Genomic DNA, 13,755 nt, shown 5'->3' with positions numbered 1-13,755 from the left:
AGGCAGGCTAGAGGCCCTCCTGGCCTGCCTAGGTGTGGTTGCAGAAAAAGACTGCCCCTGTAGAGTGATTTTCCCACCCTCTCTGGAACAAACAAACTGTAAAAACTGGGAAATAAGGATACTGGTCTGAACTGATCTTGTCTCCCTTAAAATGGAATACCAGTAAAAACTGGGAAATAAGAGTACTGGTGCAAACTATTTTCTTCCTTTTGGGCACCCTCCCAACAGTAGTGGCCTGGCTGCTTTTTTGTTTGGTGAGGGGGTTCCTTCAAAGTGCCTTTTCAATTACTTACCCTTAGCTGTAGTTTGCTGCTCCTCCTAAACTGGAAGGCCTTGAGAGCTCATCCACAGCTCTCAAATGAACAGAGAACCTGTCTATGCCAATTAAGGGGGTGCCTCCCAGGTCAGTTACTATTCCCCCATTTCTCCCAGGGACAGGTTTGGGATCCTGAAACAATGCCAGTTTCTCATCCGTGAAGTGAAAATTCAGTCTAAGAACTCAGAACAGACCAGGACACAATAATTATCAGGACCAAGATACTGCAGATACTGGATATTTGAAACAAGAACAGAAAATGATGGTTATAGTCAGCAAGTCAGACAGCATTCATGGATAAAAAGTAATTGACCTGAAACATTTGCCCAATTTTAACCCTGTAAGTGGATGGGTTTTAAATTATTTCAAATCTCTGTATCACACTTCACAGATGCTGCCTGGCCAGCCGAGTATTTCTCGCACTGTTTTTATTTCTGGATTTATCATGTTCTGCATGGTCCAATTACTCAATGATGAACTTACAAAGATAAATTTTTCAATGACTTATACTGGTTACATTAAGGGTCACCCATGGTCCAGGTGGTGCAGGTGGCAGGTATTTGAAAAATGTACCTTCCTGAGCCATCAAGGATCTGCTCAAGCTTCACTTCTCAAGGAATTTTGGGATGCCCTGTGTTATCAGCAAAATTGGTTGTGTGACCTTCCATGACCATAAGCAGTGTCCAAATTTCTGACTTGCAATTTAAGAGTGAAAATGAGGCTACACTATCATTATGTTAAATAAAAAAATCCCATATTAAATTGCCAGAGCCCAAATTTTGGAAATTCTTGTGAGACTCCACCAACAATGTAAGCACTACTCCTAAAGGAGCAAACGCCACAGGAGTCCTGGGGGCTTACTTGTTGAAGCTGATCTGTTAAAGAGCAAAGATAAGTTTTCAAAACAAAATCCCATATTCATGTTTCCTTTGTTGCAGTTTTCAGTATGCATTAATTGATTTTACTGGGTATTCCCCCAGTTTTTCATTTTTGCTTCTTTTCCCAGTACCTTTCTTCATCATTCTTGATTTTAGACATTGCACCATACTTAGCAATGAAGATGTCTTTTTTGGAAGTTCCACAGACTGCACTATTAAAATGAGGAAAACGGATTTGTGAGGGCCCAACAAATGCATGGACCAATAGCCACACCTATTGCTACGTCAGGACCTAGTCCTGGAAAATTCAGAGAATTCTTGTGTTCGGCAACTCTGCTTCACAAGAGAATCTAGCAGGGTTGCGCTACCTGCTGCTTGGTGACCTGCACACAACATCTAGATTATTACTTCAATAGAAATGTACAAAGCATACAACTTTCTTATTTCTAGATCCTTCCAAGCAAAATTGAGGAAGCTGTCTTCAGCTACCTACAGACCCTAAGGTCTAGAATTTCCTCCCTTAACTCTCGACATTTCTATCTCTCCTGCTTTAATTCACTCCTTAAAGCCTATCTTTTTGATCAAGCTATTCTTAATATCTTGTTATGTGGCTCATAACCAATTTTGTTTGACATGCTCCTTTAAAATGCCTTGGGATGGTTTTGCTAACATTAAAGGCAGAATATAAATGGTTACTTTTTGAAGGTTTGAATGGAACAGAAAATAAAGCAGTAAAAATCAAGCAATTTATTGACACAAAGCCATGGCACCGCAGGAGATTCTCCCAACATATGGTACAGCATATGGTTCCAGAGCTACAGAAACTCCTTTGCAGCTCAGTTTATCTTTAGCTCTGAGTGTGCAAGAATTTGCAGACCCTACAGAGCTTTGGCCTAAACACTCCTCCAATGAAATGAGTGAATGATCTCCAATAGCAACTTGCAATACAGGCGACAGATCTAGGTGTTGATGGATATTTAAGCTACCTGGGCTATTTCATGGCATTACAGTTGTGGGATTGGTTAAAAGAATAAGACAGATAGAGCATGTACTTATATTATTTGAGGATTCTGCCATTAAAATTACTTAGAATTAATGAAGTACCAATATCTCATATGGGCTGTGCCGATTTCAGGTTGCGCAGTGCTTTTCTGAAGTTTGTGTGTTAAGAAATGTACTGATGACCTTTGTCATTGACAATCTAGGATTTGTATAAATATCAGCTACATCAACTTTCAGAGGAAGAGTGTGCATTAACACAGTGATGTAAGTTGAGTTTCTTTGTTAGAAACAGTTCTCTGAACAGTGAATCAAGATAAAGACTGTGAAATTAGGCTCTGTAGCACCACTGGTTTCAGCAGTATGGAAGCTCTGAGATCAGCAAATGGCACCCGCAGTGCTTCTGACCACTTCCAATGAGACCTACATGGCACCCCATGCTGGGAAGGGCACTAGCACAAGCACTGTGCATGCACCGGAAGTGTCACAAGTGCTAATCACCCACAGCCAAACAATTGCTCAGCTGTAAAAACAAAACAACTGCGGATGCTGGAAATCCAAAACAAAAATAGACGCATGAGAGATGTGCCCCCACACTAGTGCTATTTAAAGGACCAGCTATCCAACTTTCAAGTAAGGTGCTTTGGGCTTACTCCTGCTTTAGCAAAGTTTATGCAGGTATTGTGGAGTGTTTTTGGAAGTGTTGTGATGAATTGATGCATCCATGCAGGAGGGCAGAAGGATTGATCACCCCAAATCTGTAATAGTGTAGGGGCTGTAATTTCAGTGCCTCTGGGTCTGTAACATTACAGACAAGTGGAGCTGAGGTGGCAGGGAGGGGAAGCTGTGCAATGAAGGTGGTTGAGGCAGAGGAGGGCTCTCCACAATTGGCTGTCAGATTCAACAAGACGGTGTTACAATCCCCATAGAGACCTCTAACCTTTAAAAAGATATTTGAATTTCCAATGACTAGCTGGAAAGAATCACATGACAAGATTTCAAGTTTTAAGACTTTTACTGTTAAAAAAACAAACAAAAAGCAACAATGACTAAAAATTATTTTTATGCAACTTATACTCTAAACTACAGAAAGGTTTCCCATCTGACTTTTAACACAACCGATAATTCCACACCATGGTTATATTTTACTCTGTCCCTTAAGTCGAAACTTCATTCTCTTGGGACCCGTCCAAAACAATTCTCCATTCCAGATGGCCTGCTTCTTTTATCCTTTCCCAGCTTCTATTTTCCTGCTCTCTCTCTCTCTCTCATTCTTGCAGAATGACTTTGGTCTGTGAGGTTCAGTGATATCTTAGGAAACCCTGCAATCCAATACTACATTAGCTTGCTATGGCTTCTTCCCATCTCAAAGCCCCTCTCTATGACAATGTGAATCACACAGGCCTTGTATCCAGGTAGAAATGATAATTAGCTATCTTGTAGATGCTCAACCCCTTCGCATTTTGGAATTAAATAAACAGTTTAAAGTATAACTATTTACAAAACCTGATGCACCTAACACCTCCCTCTGAGATTTTGAGACTAACAGTCTACCCACATTCAGTACAGATATTCTTGCCATTGTCCTCAAGTGTGAACATCTTGCACCTTCTCAGTGAGCCTCTTGACTTGGGCCTTCTTACCCCCAAAGTAACCAAACCACCGAGGCTTGTTGTCAGGCAGAACTCAAAGCAGGTCATATAACTGCCTTCATTCTTCCATTACCTTAAATTAAAGAAATAGTCCCAAAAAATAATAATTTTATAAACTTCGTATTTGTAACACCTCCCCCCACAAGATGAAAAATAATCACTGAAGTGATGATTTATCAACAACACTATCTAAAATATAACAACTCATAACATCCTACACATTTTAACAGCTAACTTACTACACACATTACACACAGTTGTCACATTTCACCATTACGCAATCCATATCACACACTTACACAGATTAACCCTTTACCACCAATCACATATGACAATTAAGATTTAATGTCCAGCTTGTATAAGTCTTTAAGATTCTTTCTCTCAATTTGCTTCGCTGCTAGTAGCTTTGCCTTCCTTCACCCTTCTCACTTTGCAAGGTTTGTACAGTTTTCCGGTATCCTTGATTGGGCACTTTTGCTAAAATCCACATTTTTAATTGCTGACAATCCCCAGGATTTTCAAATTCCACTAAGTGTAAACTATAAATGATGACAAAGTACTCTGTCACAACTTCTCTTCTCGTGTGGCATCAGTATGTTCCTTTGTTCTTCCTTAGAACCAGACACAATGGTTCAATCTTCTGAGGAGTGGCAATCACCATCGGATTGCCACTTCGCTTCCATTTGCTTACCCAACACTGGAGGTCCGCTCAGACTTCTGAATCAGGCCTCTTCAGAAATGCGGAGCACATGTGTTCTTGGAGTCCTTCCTCGTAGTGCAGGATAATCAGGCTAGTCAAGCCATGCCCTTTTTACTGTACTAGCTGCCATATTCTGGTAAGTCTTCATTCACTAACACAGTGAAAAGCTTTGAGACACTTAAATAGCTTTTCAGTGTGTTAGTGAATGAGTGTGAGTGATGTAAATAGGTAAGTGGGTAGGGTGGTAGGATGTCAGCTGGGTATGGTGGCAGAGAGAGTAGGGTTGCCAGGTGGTAGGTGGCAGCATGTATAGAGTGGCAGGTGCTAGGTGGCCGGGTGATGACGTTGGGGCAGGTCGAGTTGGGGTAAGTTGGAGGATCAGGGGTTGTCGGAGGGTTGAAGGGTCAGGGAGTCAGAGGGTCAGAGGCAGAATCGGAGGGTCAGGAGAGGTCGGTGGGGGGGGGGTGGGGGGGGGGGGTTGTCAAATGGGGAGTTGGGGGTGTCAGTTGTATAGTTACCCAGAAGTTAGACACGGTTTTTTTCAGTCTAACAATTTCTGGGTAATTACCAAGGTAACTGACACTCTGAGTCTAATGCAGAGTTGGAGACTTTGTCGGAGGGTCCTGGGGAACATGGAAATTGCCCATCGGAAGGTAATTCCCACAGAATCAGTGTGTTGGGACTTCTGAGGGGTCCCATAGCACATCTTTGGGGTTCGCCCAGTCTCTGACTATCTGGAGACTGGAAGATCTGGGCCCATATTGTCAACAGGGTGTTGACTTTTAAACACAGTCTTTGAATCACCTTGTTCAGGTTATAACTCTGGATCTCCATTCTCTTTCATGACCGTAAGTTCTTTAATATTCAGTTCTATAAAGAAAGTCTGAGTCAGCGAAACAGCTGAATCATCATCCTCCTGTTTAAATGCAGGATTGTGGTTCTCCTTCATTGCTCTAAGAATCTTATTAAGGTCACATCAATGATCAGTCAAAAAAATCCTGATACTCTTTTCTAGCCAGTTTATAAATTGTTTTACATTCCTTTCCACACTCAGCATGAACTTTAATCAATTCCTCTGTCACAAGAGCAACAGCTTCACCATTCTGAAATTTTAATTTACATTCCAGAACCCAAATTCTTCATCATAGTTCCACAGTATCAGCAGTATTTACAGCCAAGTCATTTTGTTTTAAAGCACTGTTTTTCGTTATTCTTCCATCAGCCTTGAGAGCTGCTGCTGTTTGCTTTGTCACTTATTGCCTAGACTCTGCCAGTAGGTTTAAATAAGACAACTTTAATTTGTTTCCAGCAGTTTTTTAACTCTTTGTTGTCAGTCTGAGTTTCAGTGTTCTTTTAGCTTCTACAATATGAGTTTCTGACTCTTTGCACATCTCCTGAGTCAAACCATTGTGTTTTACATCACTGTCAGAGACAGGTATATACTTTTCCAAATTCTTTGATCCTTGTGATACATCCCTATATTTAACAACTTCAGTAGACTTTGTGAAATGTCCAGAGGCAGTGCATTGTCTCCAGCGGATCGTTCCCTAAGGTAAAGTCATCATCATTAATTGTAAATTTTGACATCACCCCCACAATAACAGAACCACCGACTAAGGCACAGTTTAAATTCGCTCTGCACAATGGAACAGGTGAACAATTTCCATCAATGCCCTGTATCAATACATTTTTATTTAGTGAACACTCTGGAGAGAAATTTTGTAAACAGCAGAGATTCAGCTGACCTCCTATCTCTTAGAACAATGGACAATTTGGCCCCTTTATTAAACAAAAATGGAATTGCTTCATCCTCAAATATAAAACTTTCTTAATCTTCTATGTCCCAATTTACATCCACTGTAAATACATTAGATGATATCAGTTTGTCGCAAGATTCACTCACTGGTACAGCATTTTCTTGAGAAACTCTAGAGACTCCTATAAAGGCCAATGTCTTGGCTTTTAATCTCCAGCAATTTGTTCTTATGTGGTCTCTCCTATGGCAAAAATAACATGTTGGTCCCTTGAATCAAACTTATCTCCCATGCTGCTTTTTTTTACTGCTCTTTTCATTTCTGTTATACCTCTCAGTGTAAATGGTGTCCTATTCATTATTGTTTCTCTTATCTCTCCTGCTTCTTTTTTGCAAAAAAAAATTACTTCTACTTATGTGTTTGTGGGATAGTTTGTAACCACCAGCCATAACAGCAACTTCTCTTATCTTAGAAACTTTACAGTCTTCTAGGTGGGACTTATTTCTAAAGGAACACAGTTATTAATTTTTTCCATTAACATTATGTCTCTAAGGTTTTCAAAATTTTGCTCAAGCTTCATTGCTCTATACCATCCGTCAAATACCATTTCTTTTCCTTAGTAAATTCCACAAAAGGCTGCTTCTGTTCTCCTTCAAATTTCTAAACTCTTCATTATAAGCTTCTGGAACTAACTTATACACATCAAGCACAGCGCTCTTCACAGCATCACAATTATTAGATTGCACAGCCGAAAGCGATGAATACACTTTTAAAAAAAAAAGCACTTTGCACCAAAATTGTCTAAATTTCTTTAGACCATTCTAACTTTGTAGCAATTTTCTTAAACAATCCAAAGTGCAATTTGACTCCTTCCTCACTAAATTTAGGCATTAAGCAAATATTCCTTGCCAAATCAAAACCAAGAGTTAAAGCTGACCCTCTCTCTGATTCGCTCTGTCTCTCTTCCTGTTCACATAATCAAAGTTTTTTTCTGTCTAGTTCACATTTTTTTGCTTCCTTTTCTCTTTTACAATTCTCTGTCTTTTCCTCTCCCTTGGATTTCTAAATTAAGTTTTTGCATTTCTCTTTGTTTCTCAAGCTCAATTTTTTTCCAATTCAAATTGTTCATTTTATCTGGATTAGTCTCTTCTTCCTCAAGGTTTTTCAGATGTTGATCTGCAGTACGTCTTTATCATTGGTTGTTTTGAAGGCCTGTGAAAACCTTGAGGTTCCTGAGTTCTATTACAATAACATAAGTGAAGCTTAATTTTTCTTAGAAATTGCGTCTTTCCCAATAAATTTGTGAGAGCTGGCATATTTTGTTCCTGAAGTGGAGTCAGGGTTGATTTTAACTCTCCCCACCTGCTGTTCCTCCAGGCCCCACAATAAATCGCAGTTTTCCATACCCCAGACACCTAGTCCCTTCCACAAGGTTCTCCTGAATCCTCCTCCCTGGCATTTAGAGTCATCCAATCTTCACCAATCAACAGCAACTCTGTGCCTTCCCCATGCTGATTCTCAGTGGTGTCTGGACTGGCAGCATCTAAATGAGGCCTGTGGTTAAAATCACCATAGCTTCCTCCTGCCTCTGGCAGCCAGAAAAGCAACTCAAAGTTCAACTATCGCTCGGTCAAGTAATTTTACTGGTCAGTTTCAGATTCCTGTTTAGAAGCATCTGGATTTTTAAAGATTGTTTGTATTCATAACAAAATGTGATATCTGGTGTGCACCCCCTGCACATGCTGCAGTGTACCATTTAAAAATATGGCTGTGTTAAGTGACATTGCCCCAGTGTATTTAAGAAGGAGTGTAATGGCATTGCCAGGAAATGCAAGGACACTTCTGGACCCAACACTTTGACTGGAATGTGTAATTTGATTCAGTCTGGCTGCATTGCATTGAAGTTCTCTACATGGCTAAATTCAATGTGTAATTTGATCCTGTATTACAAGCAGATTTTGTGTGCCATTACTCAAGGTCAGTTATCAAGATGCTGCTTCATAAGAACAGAAGCATTATGCCATGCAATACCCATTCTATATTCTGCAGCAAAGGTGAAGCCGTTGCTACAATTTTCAGGCCTTGCTGTAGTTTTCCTGTGCCCAGCACCAAGCAACATTCCTGTAATAGTAAGCCTTTAAAACCTACCTGTAACTTAATACACGCAATATCTAGTAATGTAATGTAGTCCAGGAGCCCAACAAAATTCCTTTGTGACTGTAATTTCCTTCTGACAAATGACTGGGTCCTCCTGTTATTTTAAACTTCAAATAGCAAAAGCGTAAGCACTCTCAGCCTCTTCCAATAAATCTGATTTGTATGATATATTTGTAAGTAAACGTTATATAACAGCAGAAAAATAATACAGTGGATTTCATACGAACATACGAAATAGGAGCAGAAGTAGGCCATTTGGCCCCTTGAGCCTGCACCGCCATTCAATAAGATCATGGCTGATCTGTTTGTGTTTTGAATTCCACATTCCCACCTACCCCCGATAATCTTTGATTCTCTTGCCCAACAAGAATCTATCTACCTCTGCCTTAAAAATATTCAGTGACCCCGCTTTCATCGCCTTTTGAGGCAGAAAGTTCCAAAGTTGCACAACCCTCTGAGAGAAAATATTCTCCTCATCTCTGTCCTATAAGGGCGACCCCTAATTTTAAAACAGTGCCCCCTAGTTTTGGACTCACCCACAAGGGGAAATATCCTTTCCACGTCCACCTTGTCAAGACGATTCAGGATCTTATATACTTCAATCAAGTCACCCCTCACTTTTCTAAGCTCCAGTGGAAACAAGCCCAGCCTGTCCAACCTATCTTCATAACACAACCCACTCATTCCAGGTATCAATGTAGTAAACCTCCTCTGAACCGCCTCCAATGCATTTACATCCCTCCTTAAATCAGGAGATGAAAACTGTACACAGTATTCAAGATGTGGCCTCATCAACGCCCTGTATAACTGAAGCATAACATCCTTACTTTTATGTTCAATTCCTTTTGTAATAAAAGATAGCATTTCATTAGCCTTCTTGACTACATGCTATACCTGCACACTAACTTTTTGTGACTCATGCATGAGAACACCTAGATCCTTCTGCACCTCGGAATTCCACGGTCGTTATCTGTTGGAGTAATATTCTGTTTTTTTATTCTTCCTGCCAAAGTGAACAACTTCACATTTTCCCTTATACTTTATCTGCTAGATTTTTGCCCATTCTCTCAACTTATCCATATCTGTCTACAAACTCCTTATGTCTTCTTCACAATTTACTTTCCTACCTATTTTTGTTTTCATCTGCAAATGTAGCTACCACACCTTTGCCCTCCTCATCCATCACATCATTGTACAGCTTTTAATCTACATCTCCTGAGGTACAAAAATTATAAATGTGCGATATTTCAGCAACTTTCCCCAAAATACAAAACAACACAAGACTTAGACATGAACTTTACAGTGTCCTCATTAACACCTCTACATGGCCTGTAGTACAGTGCCACAGGAAAAAAGAGGATCTGCTGCTGGATGAAGTGGGATATACCCCCTTTGAAGTTCAAACTGGAATCAAGGAAATCAAACAAAGTTTCCCATTATTAAACAAAGCTGGCAATCATATAGAGGATATATTTGTGTATGTGTGTACATACATAAAAATTAAAAACATTGTAATTTGCCTGAAGCTGGTGTAAAAGACTGCAGAGTTTAAAACGCAAATCATATCCAGCGCAAATCAAATTTCTGCACCCATTTAAGAAACGTCACACTAGAAACCAATGCAGTCTACAAAGTTGGCCACACCCCTCAGATCAAATGAATCAGTTACTGCTAATTGTATCCATGCAGGCCTTCAAGGGAGTTCTCAATAGTAAGCTTTTTTTAGGCGCAAGGATACTAATAAGCACGTTGTAAAAATTTTGAAATACAACCATTTAAAACTTTACTAAGACGTTTTTCCTGAATAGAATTTAAATTCTCCTTAATTACACAAAGATTTCCCTCCATTGTTTTTAGAATTTAGAAAAGAAACTACTACTGTACTGGCAAATGCCTCTGCTGAGTTTTTTAACGTTATTTAAAATCTGATTATGCACAGTTGGTGGACTGACCATCCAATTATCAATAATAATGTTTTTTTTGGGGGGCGGCACTTTTGGCTGTATTTATGAAACTACACCAAGTTATCACTTTTAAATCTATTAAGGTGTACATATTAAAGACAAAGTTCTAAAATGCCTGACTGTGCTGGTTCAAGAAAAATGATCCATTTGACAATATGTAAATGAATTTGAGCAGAAACACTTCTCAAAACTAGTGCAATTTTGAACGCAATTTGTGCCCAAATCATAGATTGTGCCCAAAGCAGGAATTCCAGCCCAACATATATCCAGGCCTATAGATGATTGCCAGCTTCAATATATTGTACCCACTCCAGCAACAAAATTTCCTACTTACACCTCAATAATGTTGTCCACTTCTGATGCTGCCTCAGCTCATCTGCTGTTGAAATCCTCATCCATACCTTTGGTACCTCTACATTTGTTATTCCAGTGATCTCCTGGCCATTCATAAACTTGAGCTCATCCAAAGCTCTGCCAGCTGTTTCCGTTCACCCATCACCTGTGTTCACTAACCTACATTGGTTCCCCATCCAGCAATGTCTTATCTTTTAAATTCTCATTCTTGTTTTCAAATCCCTTCATGGGTTCACCCCTCCCTGTCTTTGTAACCACCTCAGTCCTAAAACTCTCCAATTCTGACCACTTGTGCATCCTGATTTTAATCACTCTACCATTATTTGCTCTGTCCTTATCTACTTAGGCCCTAAGCTCTTGAGTTCCCTTTTTAAACATTGCTGCCTCTTTACCTCTCTCCCTCTTTGTCGTCCATTAAAACCTATTACTTTGATCCAACTTTTGGTCATTTGTCCTAACATCTCCTTATAAGAGAGAGAAATAAGAATTATTGAGAAAGAATCTAACCACTTCTCCTAGATATTCAATAATATTACCAGTGCTGAATCCCCCACCGTCAACATCCTGGGATCATCATTCACCAGAAGCTTAAATAGACCAGGCACATAAATACTGTGGTTACAAGAGGAGGTCAGAGGCTGGAACTGGGATTTTCTGGCCTTGCCAGCTGCGGGCATCGGCATGGGAAAATTTGGACAGCGCGGCCACTCTCCAAATTTTCCTGTCTCAACTGCAATGATGCCCAGCGCTGGCAGGGCTGGAAGATCCCTCCCTGGGTATTCTCTGACAGGTAGCTCACCTTGACTCCCCAAAGCTTTTCCGTCACCTACAAGACAAAGTCAGGAATATGATGCATTACACTCCACTTGCCTGGATGAGTGCAGCTCCAACAACATTTAGGAAGCTCAACACCATTCGGGCCAAAGCAGACTGCTTGGTCGCTACCCCATCCACCACCTTAAACATTCACTCCCTCCATCTGCAGTGGCTGCTGAATGTAGCATCCACGAGATGCACTGCAGCAACTCACCAAAGCATCTTTGACAGCGTCTTCCAAATCCATGACCTCTATGGCCTGGAGAAACAAGGGCAGCAGATTTTGGGAATACCATCTGCGAGTTCCCGTTCAAGTTACATCATTCTGACTTGGAAATATATTTCCATCCCTTCACTGTCACTGGGTCAAAATTCTGAAATTTCCTCCTGAACAGCAATATGGGAATAGCCGCACCGCACAGGTTGCAGCAGTTCAAGAAGGCAGCACACCACCACCTTCTGAAGGGTAATTAGGGATGGGTAATTGGCTATACCAGCAATGTCCACTTCCTATGAATAAAAAAAAGCTTTCAAATTTTGTTCGATAAAGCTTCTATGGAGCACCTTGGGATGTTTTTATCACATTAGAGGCATCATATAAATGCAATTTGTTGTTGTTTGAGTTGGGACACTAAATATTAACTTAACCTGAGCCAATGGTTTGAAATTTTTCCTCTAGCTTTTCTTCATACAATTTTCAGAAACAATTATACAGAATCTGCTGGAAGTGTCTTGGGGTGATATAAATTTAAATTGTAGTTCTTGAGAGAAAAGTGGTGGACAAAAATCTTTTCAAAAAGTATTTTGACCTTTTCAGTTTGTTCATAATAAAGTACAATGTTGATTAAATATTTTCCCAGTATAAATGTTTGCATATGTTTTTCCCATTATGACATGTTAACAGAACTTCCATATGACAAAGGAAGTAAGAGTAATGTGTACAGGAAGTATATAACATATGTAAGTTTTTAAATGATATATGGGTATGGTATCTTTATAGTATATCTAATGCAGTAGTACAATGTGTATAATACCGCTTGATGACATTATCCACAGGCATGAGGTAAATATCCACATGAATAGTGATGGCATCAAGCTTTCCAAAACTTATTTTCAATTTTTAACAATTCTATGCTGTCAGCCCACTTGAAACATTCAATTTTGGATGGCTCACAAATTGCTACAGTTTCGACATTGGAATGACCAAATCCACTGCCTTGCACCTCCATTACAAATTTCACTCACTTGTCATCAATTCCATCTTTCTTTCTGTCCAGTGTATTAGCCTCAACCAGATTGTTTCACTTCTGCAACATTGCCCACCTCTGCCTTCCCTTCATTGCTCAAACTCTTCTACTTGTGTCCATTGTCTCCAGACTATACTGCTCTAATACTTGCCTTGCTGGCCTTCATTCTCCACCCTCTGTGACCAACGGTGTAGAATCATAAATAGTTATAGCACTGCTATTGTTATTGAACCCTTGCCGGTTCTCTGCAAGAGCAATTTAGTTAGTCTCACTCCCCTTGCCTGTAGCCCCGTAAGATTTTTTTCCCCTTCAGGTGCTTATCCAATTCCCTTTTGAAGGTCACGATTGAATGCCCCACAACCACCCTTTTAGGCAGTGCATTCCAGATCATAACCCACTAGCTGCAGTAAAAATGGTTTTTCCTCATGCCACCTTTGCTTTGTTTTGCCAATCACTTTAAAATCAGTCCTCTGGTTCAAAACTATCTCCAATATTTGACGTTGCATCCTGTCCTATATTGCCCTACTTACCCACAGGTCGCATCCTTATGACCCGCATTGGCACTATCTCCCAACCCATTAAATATAAAATCATTATGATGTATTTTAATTCCTCCATGATCTTGTCCATTCATATTTCTCTGTTCCTTTTGTTCTGACCTCTCTCCTTGCTCTATCATGAGTGGACAAGCCCATGGGTACTTTCTGGAATTCCCTTCCTAAATCTGCCCATAGCCCTCTCCTCCTTCAGAAAGCTTCTCAATATTCACCAATGGTCACCCATCCTAATCTCTCCCTTCCTGGTGCAACATCTGTTGCCGATATGTGAAGTGTTTTGGTATGTTCTTCACGTTAAAGTACAGAATGTACTTTATTTATAGTTGACAATGAGAAATTGAATGAGGCATACAAACTGAAA

This window comes from Carcharodon carcharias, chromosome 9 (assembly GCF_017639515.1).
Source record: "Carcharodon carcharias isolate sCarCar2 chromosome 9, sCarCar2.pri, whole genome shotgun sequence".
NCBI lineage: Eukaryota > Metazoa > Chordata > Chondrichthyes > Lamniformes > Lamnidae > Carcharodon > Carcharodon carcharias.
Note: the sequence above shows the minus strand (reverse complement) of the source record.